Source organism: Seriola lalandi, unplaced genomic scaffold (genome assembly GCF_002814215.2).
Source record: "Seriola lalandi dorsalis isolate HSWRI2012SDOR001 ecotype SW California unplaced genomic scaffold, Sedor1 jcf7180002054948, whole genome shotgun sequence".
In the NCBI taxonomy this organism is placed as follows: domain Eukaryota; kingdom Metazoa; phylum Chordata; class Actinopteri; order Carangiformes; family Carangidae; genus Seriola; species Seriola lalandi.
Genome location: NW_019525499.1, coordinates 950339 through 961454, shown reverse-complemented (window position 1 = coordinate 961454; position 11116 = coordinate 950339).

Sequence of the window (11116 nt, the reverse complement as noted above, 5' to 3'; positions counted from 1 at the left end):
CACCCCCCAGGCCCCTTTAAGAGTTAAGTGTGTGTGAAGCACAAAGTACACTGATATAAATACGCAGCACTGCGGTGTCACAGCTGTAGGAGAAAGAGTTGTTCTATCCCTTTACAAAAAGTGACTTGGAGACATGTCAATGTTTTGATTATGACTAATTTCAGCCACTCGTCAGGGCACAGAGTGTGAAAGACAGGGTGACAGACAGAGTTAAACATTCTGGTATTCATTGACAAATGACAGGTCCAATCATTGATTTCCTCAGGCTCACTGTCATGCAGTCTAAGTAAGCTGTGACCGATAACCTGACCTGAATTTCATGTTTTCCTTTTTCTTTATTCTTTTTTTCTCATACACGTGTCCATAACATATTCATGTGAACACACACTAAATATTTACACAGTTTATACACTCTGTATCCCTCCTCTGTCGTTCTTCTCACGCACCTATCCTCTCTTTATTACTTTCCTCCGCCACAGTCCCCTCATTTCAATCTCACAAACAATCATCATGTCAGAAACGCACAAACACACACGAACACACCAACAAACATTTCATTGAACTTTCTAAGCATGCACATCTTATTCCTGAGTAAAGACACAGATGCGTCTTCATGTCAGATGAGAGGATGGGTCAGATGTTCCACTTTGATTTAACATTTCTGTTGCTTTAGACTCAGTGGTTGGAAATACTGCACAGTATGTCTACTTGAACTCTGTCTGACTCCAGCTTGTTTATAGATAATTGTAAATGAACAAACATATACGCTGCCTGTACAAACGTACGTGGCGTATGTGCACGGATATCTATACGTACGTAAGGCTGCGTTTCACTTACATTGTTGCGCTCATCCAAAAGTCCTTTGCTCAGACATTAGCTTTTACATTCGCTTTTACAGATGTTCTATGTGTCCTGGGAGCTAACCAATATCATCTAAAAAACATATACAAGTTTGATAAACCACCTGTGCACTACACCTAAATGAAAAGCTTTATATAAGAGTTACCTGTGCTACGTGTGTGATGCCTCTGTTTCTGTTGTAGTTCTGTGTAGCTTCCTGGTATAATCTTACAGTTCACAGTAGAAGATTAAAGTTCTTGATTTGACTTTATGAAGCTACTGAATGTATCAGCTGTGTCCAACATGGTTAATCCTGGAGCATCTCATGTACAGCGAAACATTTTAATATATTTTATGTTAAAGAAAACATATAATTCCTACATACTGTCAGCACTGAGACTATTAGGTAATAGATGATATAGATAATAAACTGTAAACCCTTATGCGTTATTTAATTTTCCTAAAAAACAAAAATTAATTGGACTAAAATCACAAAAATCTAAATAAAAAATTTCTAGCATTTAATATTGAATTTGTATATTATGAATAGAATATTGATGTGATTGAAGAGATTAGGTAATTTGTCATGTCACTGTGTGTGGGCCGTGCACGTCTGGTCCTTTTGAGTACATTTTTCAGTGAGAGAACAGAGTTAAACTTGTGATTGAAAAACTTCTCTTACTTAAACTGGTTAAAAAATATTGTTGAATAATGATATTAAAAAATAAGTATATTAAAATAATAAATTGCCGTCTGGCTCAATTTACACCCTAAATTATCAGGCTTGTTTCAGGTTCAACAGACACACAGACTTGATATTATTTACACTGAAGTACTTCAGAAAATGAATGTTCATGGTTTTAATCAAAAAATTTTTTTAATAAAAGTCAAGGCTGTCAAATTTTATTAACCTTCCCACCCAATATACTTTCAACTGACACATGCTGTAGCTTTATATCAGACTGATCCTGCATATTACTGAAAAGCTGAATGTTTAGTCTGTCCATTAAGGTCCTAATGTAAGATACCTTTTAGATAAAATGTTGTTGTCCATATTTTTCCATAAAATTTAAAACAACCTCAAGTTAACTTTGTGATGAAGTAAGTGCTTCTACAGTACATACATAAATGAGTCCTAAAATACCCAAAATGTATTCCTTTCCGTAAAAACTGAAAATTGCATTGTTTCACCTTTATCTTTCAACCGTAACTTGTCAGCTAATACAAGTAACTGAAGGTAATGGAGTCAACATTATAAGGAAAACCACATTGCAGTTTTAGTAGTTTACTGGTGTGGTGGAGAAAATCTGTCTGAAGCAACGTCAGTGTTTCTCAGCTGCAAACTTTCCTCATTAGAAAAACATTAGCACAAGTTAGAACAGCAGCATCCTATTGGTGAAGCAGCAAAGGTTCTGCCTGTCTCAACTAGTGTGAGAACGCAGGAAGCTTAGCCAGGAACAGAGAAACAAGTACTGTGTGTGTGTGCGTGTGTGTGTGTGCGTGTGTGTGTGTGTGTGTGTGTGTGTGCGCACTGGAGGGACCTGGAGGGCCATAGCAGACCAGGTCAGGCTGGGTTTACATGCCTGACACACTGTCACAGATACCCCCGCTGCGTCCGTCACTCAGCACATACACACATAGATCCAGTCAGTAACATACAAACACACACACTCTAATATACACACGTGTACACTTGAACACCTCCACTGTCCGATCAGTATCTGTCAGTAAAATTAATCAGAAACATGTTTTGGTCGCCCGATCATTTTTGTTCTTGATCTAATCAAAATAATCCTAATCATACGGCTTCAGTTAGTTTGTTGATTTTTATGAGAAGCATCTACATGGACACTTTATAATCCCCCAAAATTAATAACCATAGCGATGGGACTTGTATACAAACAAACAAAGTTGATTTCTGCTGTATTATCATATAAATTACCTAGATTCTTTGTTCTTGTGAATTGATTCTTTCCGTTAGCCAAAATGTTAATTCAATAGACAAATTGATTGCATATGAATCTGTGTTTCATTACTAGTTTTGGATAGGGAGGTGAAGTAAAGAAGAAAACAGAAAGTTGAGTTTTATTCACAGTGGAACAAAACTCGGAGAAACCACAGATACGATCACCTGAAGCTGGGAGAGCTAGCTACAGTATTTAGAAGTAGCGTTTCTGTCTCTCTGTCATTTTCTCTCTCTAACTTCATCGCACACACATACACACATGCAGGGATGATATTTCAGTCCGTGGTAAGGATGGTGCAGAGATTTTGAGCGTGCTGTCTGTGTGGTTTCCTGCCAGAGATTCATCCTTCAACAATCACAATGGCCCGGATACAAGATACCTACCCAAACACACATAGACACACTCACGTTCAGCCCTTAGTCACATACAACTTGTATGTGAGAGCCGATACACTAAAGACATTGAGCCCCTAATTTAAAAGATGGGCAGTTAAACAGCCTTAGATGTAAGATGTCTTTCCTAGAAAACACTGTTTCCCTGTTGAAAAGCTTGAAATGATACGCATGGAGACCTTGAGACTAAAAACACTGAGTACTGTGACTCTTAATCACCGCACCATATCCACAGCTGAGCCAGTTTGCCTGAACCATTTTAGGTCCTTTTAGGACTGAGGTGACTAGAGGGGATTAAAAAGTGAAAAATTATCTATAATAGCGCTCGTTTATTGGTATGAAAGCAGCAGACTGTGCTACATGCATGCCACACTAACCCTGAGCCTTTGCCTAATGAGCCCCTATGGTCTCCAGATCAATAAAGTGTTAAGTGGCCCTTTGAAAATAACATTGTAGTGTTAAGTTGGTCTGTCAAGCAAACAGTCCGCAAGCTGGGCAGCAGCACTTCAACTCGAGAGCTGCCATCTTGTTAACATAGATTTACTCATCAGTGGCTTCAGATGGACTCTCACAAGCTTCTACACACAGACACAGCGATATATCTGTACACATGCAAATTCACTTGTTCATCCGCAATTACTAACTTTGACTGGGGTTCGGTCGTGCAAATAAACTATTTTGACGCAAAGTATAGATCGCTGCAGTGAATCGTGGTGCTGGGGAATTAGACCTTAGGAGGAGGTGACTCGTTGTGATGGTTTGATTTTAAATGCTCCAAAAGTTCCAAAAACTATGATGCTAATGATACTAATGGACTAAAACAATACTTGAACGCTTTAAGATTGAAGACGTGTGGAGACAAATGGTTAGATTGCTATGACAGAATGTTAAAACGCAAAAGATAAATTTAAAAAAAACAATAATAGACTGAAATATGTCGAATAGAAATCACCTTGTTTTATTGACTGAATCGGACCTCTCTCCCTCCTCCTCCTCCTCCTCTCCCACCTTTACCACAACCAACTCCATCTTTCCAAAGAGTCACATTTAGCCTCACTCTGTCTCCCACCCACAGCCTAGCAACACACACACACACACCCCACACAAACACACACACACCCTACACACACACACAAACACACACACACACACACACACACACACACACACACACACACACACACACACACACACAAAACGTGGACCAAGGACCTTGATTTGGATGAAAAAGATTAGTCTGCTTCTCCTTTTCCAACTACAGTTCCTCTTCTAGAATACATACAGCATGTACACGCTCAAACAGACACATATAAATAGGACAAACACACTGGACTGAATAACTAGCGGTGTATAATAAGCAAAACACTGACTCCAGTTTACGCTAGCACTTCTATACTTTCTTGTTGCTTTCTCTTTCTTTGGCTCTCTCTCTCAGACACACACACACGCACACGCACACATACACACACACGCACACGCACACATACACACACACACACACACACACACACACACACACACACACACACAAAACAATCTCTCCCTCCAGTGTTGTCTGGGCATCAGGGCGGCCGTGGCGGTGTCATGTGACGTGGCTGCGTGGAGCCGAGTGGATTAAGAGATTGGAGCTCCACATTTATTTTTCAGGGACTCGGCTGAAACACTAGACCTGCACAGGTGTCTAGGAAAACTGAGAGAGCAATGGAGAAAGACAGAGAGAGATGGAGAAGAAAAAAGACAAACAGGAGCAGAAAGACAGAAAGAGAGAGAAGTTGCATCAAAAAAGCTATTAATTTTCTCCTACATCTTTCAACATCTATCCTTCCTTCTTTTCTGTGCTCACATTTCTTCTTCTGTTGCCAACATAAAATGCTGTGTGTGTTATTGAGCATTATAAATGCTTTTTAATATCATAATTTGAAAAATATGATGCAACAGATTGGTGGAGGGATAACAAAGAGATGGATTGTGAGACTGTCCAAACAGCCAGAGCGATTTCTTTTATCCACTGTCTCTGCCACAGATTCAGTGTTCTGAAAGGCCAACTAGCACCAGTGGGAAATGGTTGACCACAGATGGTCAAAGACAGCCCAGTACTGATACAATATGTAGTCATTTGAGTTCATGTGCTCATACATGCATGCACGCACCAACACACGCACACATGCACGCACACACACACACACACACCAAAAACATGTGCATGTGCATCTAGCTCAAACACAGTTTGTCCATCAAAATTTACAGCATCCTGGGAAATCTGACGTAGACGGTCACAAATCAGTGTGAAATAGAGTCACATGAGTATTTACACAAACACTCATACACATGCATGTGCACATGCACACACCAAATCTAAACACATTTGTGTCACACACAGAAACAGAGGCACAGCCATGATTCATGTGAGCATGCATGCGCATGCAAACACACACATACTCCCACAGGCACGTGCATGTGCACACATGAAATATAGGTACAGCCAATGCACCACTGAACCAGCTCCCAAAGGTGCCCACTAAATTTACTGGCTCCTACAGCCACTTCAAACGCTCTCCATAACTTAGAGGCCAGACGATTTTATTGTTTCAAGGAAGAAAGGACGGTGAAAAAAAAAAAGAAGCAAAGGAGAGTGAAGGAGTGAAAGATAGATGTACTGGGAAAAAATTAAATCCTCCTTTGTCTCAGACAATTAAAATTCTTCTGGTTGTGAGGCACGTGCACATACATCTATACATTGGAAGTGTATGTGTACCCCTGTGTATATGCACTGCTGAATGAACACAGACACAATGAAAATGTGTTCAGTCCATCTTTAATCTCTTGTGGATAAGAATTTAAACTTCCATTCAACTTAAAATCTCTTGGGGTTTTTTTCTTATAGATGAATGGACTCACATCTTTATTTAATCTATAACATACCCATGGTCACAACAGCAGAACAGAACTATTCATTTTAATCCAGTTTCTCTCTCTTTCTCTAGCTGTACCTGTCTCTCTCTCGCTCTCCCTCTCTGCTTGAGTGTGAACCACCCTGTGTGTTGCTATCAGTGTAGCTAGTTAAAGCTAATGATGTAGGCACCTCTCTCCTCCAGGTTATGAGGCAGCGAGCTGGTAGCAGAACTTGTTAATGTCCACTCCAATAGTAACAATTTCCATCTGGCACTAATGATAAGCAAAGGTGACGTCCGGCTGTGTGTTCCTGTCATATAGGCCCCATTTAGGGACAGCTTTAAGAACACACTCTAGTTAGGATGGCGATGGCTTTTACAAATTTGTCTCTCTAAATTGGATTCAATTCTGTCTTCATTGTTTTTAACTGAGTGTTTGGATTAATGATAGTGTAGCGAAACTCTTTGGAGGGATGAGAGGACTAGTGTGTGCAAAGAATGTGCATTTTTGATGTGTGTTCACGTGTCTGTGTGTCTGATAGAAACCCACAGCTTGCATGGTTCGCACTGCTTCTTTTTCACATGGTTCTTGTCCTATTACATTATCAGTAATCAAATACTTTTGCACCTCAGTCGTTCAGGTATATGGCTCCCAACACACACACACACACACACACACACAGTAATAGGTTAGATGAGACTTTGTATTTAGCAAACTGAGCTTCCCGGCAGGTGGTCCACCAAATGTTATCTTATTGACCTTTGTCCTCCTACACACACACATTACATATGCATAGACACACAAACACACACACACACACACACACACACACAAAACAAGCCAATTCAGTAAGTGAGCAGAGGGAATCACTGTGTGATAAGGACGCCTCTGACAGTAGAACAAGGATTTACTGACTAAAACAACCTGAAGGAAAACAAAGACACTAGACGGACAGACGGACACACACAAACACACACACACACACACACGACTGAGATAATTATGAGTGTTTATATTATTGTACCAGAAAATATACCAAGGCTCATCCTCCATTCTCTCATACTACATGGCAGCTGCGTGAACAATTGTTGTCGTAAACCAAGCTAGATCCTGTATATCTGCGTGTTTGTGTGTGTTTGTGTCAGAGTGGCTGCTACCCCTGTGGAATAATAGAGTAGTACCATCTGCTCTTTGCGATGGCTAGGGCCAAACTCCCAGCATACAGCTGGTGGTCTCAGATTTAGCAACCCCGCAGATTGTCTATCCGTGTTTGCATATGTACGTGCGTGTGTGCATATCGCTGCGCGTGTGTGCCTCTTAGCTGTGTGATGCGTGTACGCTGCGGCCCACCAAGTCAGAAAACACAGATGGGATGAGGGATCGTATTCTTGATTAAAAATGACGCAGGGAGTGCTGAATTCTTCTCTGTGTGTGTCTGTGTGGTGTGTGCATATGCCTATGTGCGAACACACACACACACACACACACACTACACACTCCCATATGTTGCTTTTGTACCTGCTGACACACTGAGTTAGGTAAAGGTTGGCTGTGCACTAGTTGATAATTTCCAGATATCCTATTCAACCTATGCACAAACTGCGCCGATGGAAACAGAAATATGGAGCATTTGCGGGCGGTGTGTACTTATTTGACGTAATTAACCTTTAATTAAGCAGGCAGAGACAGAGGTGAGGCGGCAAAGAGCCACAGAGGAACAATATGCTGTCTGTTCACTTACTGGAGTGTTATGGCCCTCAAGTTGCTGCCTGATCGCTGATAGATGAATCCGGCTTGGACTGGTTCAGAGCATTTTAGAGCTGAAGAATAATTTATTTTTCTGGGCAACAAGAACACTGTCTAATTTGGCTTGGCACGAGTAGTTGTCAACATCAGCAATGATAGACATTGACCTCAAAAATCATTATGTGCATTGCAATTAAAAGGACAATCCCCTGTTTCTTTTACAGTAAACAAGCATGATTTTGTATAATAATAAACACACACAGATGTCTGTAGTAGGTCTTTAGTAACAGACATGATAAAACAATGGGAGTTCAGCATCCTTAAAGTCATTTTCTTTTCTCCTCCTAGTTTCGTGGCTAATGATGGAGATGTTGGTTGGTTGACATTTTCACATTTTTCATTCCAGCTGATATTATCACAAACACAACAGAAACTTTTAGTCATTTTCCTGTCACCATGTCATCGCATGTGCTTTCTTTTTCTGCACTTCTACAATCATGACACCCAACTGTCTAGTAGCGTGTTGTAAATCAAAGACTGCACTGTAAATATTAATTACAGCAGAAGCTAACAAGGAGCTTTTTTTTTTTTTTTACTCGTTATTGAGAGCAATCATGAGAATGATTAATTCAAAAGTTGTTATTGAAGAGAGGGGATTTTCGCATGAAAAGACTAACCACTCAGTCAACATCTGGCTCGTGGTGAAAAAAGAAAAAAAAAAACTGACTAAATACTATTGGCTGATGCCATTGGGGAAAAGAAACAAAACAAGCTTGATAATTCTGTTTAGGATATAGTATTTATTAAGGACTGAATTTCATTGCAAATGACTGGCAGAAAAAAACTCAAGACAAAATCTCTGGCATCTGTAAAGATTCTGTTTATATCTCCACTGCTGCTTTGCTAGAATTTGTCAAACTGTTCTTAATACACTTTTTATTTCGTACTGCATATAAAACATATTTAAATTCTGTTCAATAGTTGAAAAAATATGTATTTCCAGGTCAAGCAGCCTCAAAAGAGGGTAAATAAAGTTTGTTAAAATCAGAAGCTTTTTGTGCCGCTTTACAAATTCAAAATGAACTTTGATACTCTCTGAACTGACATGATTTATGTCATGTTGTAAATGCTCTGTCCATGTGCTCTGGCAAATCAAATTAAGTGTGCCGTAGACACCTCACATGCCTTCTCTCCATTTATTTCTTTATTTCTTCAGAAATAAAGAAATAACTTCTTTCTGATCTGAGGCTTTGAGCACTGACACATGACTTTTTACAGCAGGTAGCATGGAGAGGAGATTTGCACTTTTCCTGTCAGATATATCTTTGCCTTGTGCTGCCCTGCAGATCGCTGCACACACTCCTTTGACTATTTATGGCAGCAGTTAACTCCCAGTGCTCTGGTAAAGAGCTTCAGCAGCAGGTGAAGTCAGAGATGTAGCGGAGAACCATATCCCAGACCTGATACAACATTACAACGCATAAACTTACAGGGATGAAAAATGGCAGAGGCCAGTCTCACCAGGGTTAAAGATTAAAATGTGTGTATATGTGTGTGTGTTTTAGGGCTAGTAGTGTGATACCAGATTGATTCCAGACTGGCGTTTTCTGTGGATTTCGGAAAGGGAATACGCCCTGCCCTCCTTTCGCATTAGTGCTGCTGTTGCATAGCCTCCATCCATTCAACTGATGGATGTCGCCCAAGAGACTCGCAAACACACTGCAACCTGCAACGTCAGGAGAGAAGGGAAGACAAAAGAGGAGAAGAGAAAAGAAAAGAAGACAAAGGAAGAACAGAAAAGAGATCTAAAGTCAGCAGAACACAATGTCATTAAGACTTACAGCCAGCCACTTCTCTGCTGCTCTACTCTACTTTACTCTGCTCTATTCTTTGTGTGACACACAGCTTATTGTCCATTTTCTCTTCCTCATTCCAGCAGAGGGTCCATCCCTCAGGCCACAGACCATTTCAAAACAGCCTTTATTGTAGCACGCTGTTTCTTTTGATTACAGGAAGGTCTCACTTTACCCTACCACTCCATAGCCGAGCATATCGTATTACCTACTGTCGTGTGAGCGTGTGTGAGTTCACGTACGTGTGTGTGTGTGTGCGTGCGCTTATATCTATGTGTAAATATCCATGTGTATGCGCATGCGAATTGTTTGTTTGACGGTTAAAGGATGTATTGCATCCTGTTCGATGTACCAGTTTTGTTTGAGACAAACATCCTCTTTTACTTTCTAAGAAATCTGTATATTTAAAAGGAGCAAATTTGTCTGTTTTACTACATGTTGGTTTCAGTCTGAGCTGAGAAGTATAAGAACATACATGGGTTCAAACATGTATTATAGTTTATCATATATACAAGTTAATGTAAAAATGCTGTGAGAGAAACAGCGTGTATCTAAAGTAAGAGGCCACCAGTGGCCGTAGAAAAGGTTGAAATACCTTCCAAATGCATATCACAACCACATTTGGAAAGACTAACTCAAAAGCTGAGAATAGAGTTGCACAGTGTTTAATAAATTGAATCTGACTGGCCAATAAAACCCTCCCATGTGCGCCGGAGGGGTCATTCAGGGGTCAAGGGCCCAGCCCGGGATCCAGACAGACAGCGTCGATTCCGTGTTTTCGGCAAAACACAAACGGGTGAAATTCATACTTCAGCAATGTCAACTTCCCTCTGCAGCGCTGTCACTTACAGCACATGCCTCAGAGAGCGCAGAGAGAGCGAGAGAGAGAGAAAGACAGGATATATCCTGTATCATTTCCTGTTCTGCCAGGCGATGTCTTTCTGACCTTGTTCATGATATGCCTCCGTGCTTCTCAGTATCCTCTCCCTGGCGCTTTTCTGCGTGATTGTGTCGCTCTATCTGCCTGTCTTTCTCACTGATGCTCTTTTTATCTGTCTGCTTCTCTCTCCCTCTCTCTCTACCTGTTTCCCTCCATCTTTATCTCTGTCTTTCCATCCACCCATGGCCTGCAGCTGGCAGCAGACATGGGGGCGCATTGCGGGCTGAGGTGGGTGAGTTTGCTCCCCCTTCTCTCCAGGCGACACGCCAGAGGCCGCCTCTCCCTCTACATCCATTTTTGACCACACGGTCAAGAGGGAGTGTTTTCTGTTGCTTTTGGACTGCACTTTCAAAAAGCCTTTCCTTCTCCATGTCTGTCTGTGCTGCACGTCTGACGAAAACTCGGACCCCGTTTTTCCAACCAGAAGTGCTAGTTCTGGCATCATGAACAGTTTTCTGCCCCCCCCCCCCCCCCCCCCCCCCCCCC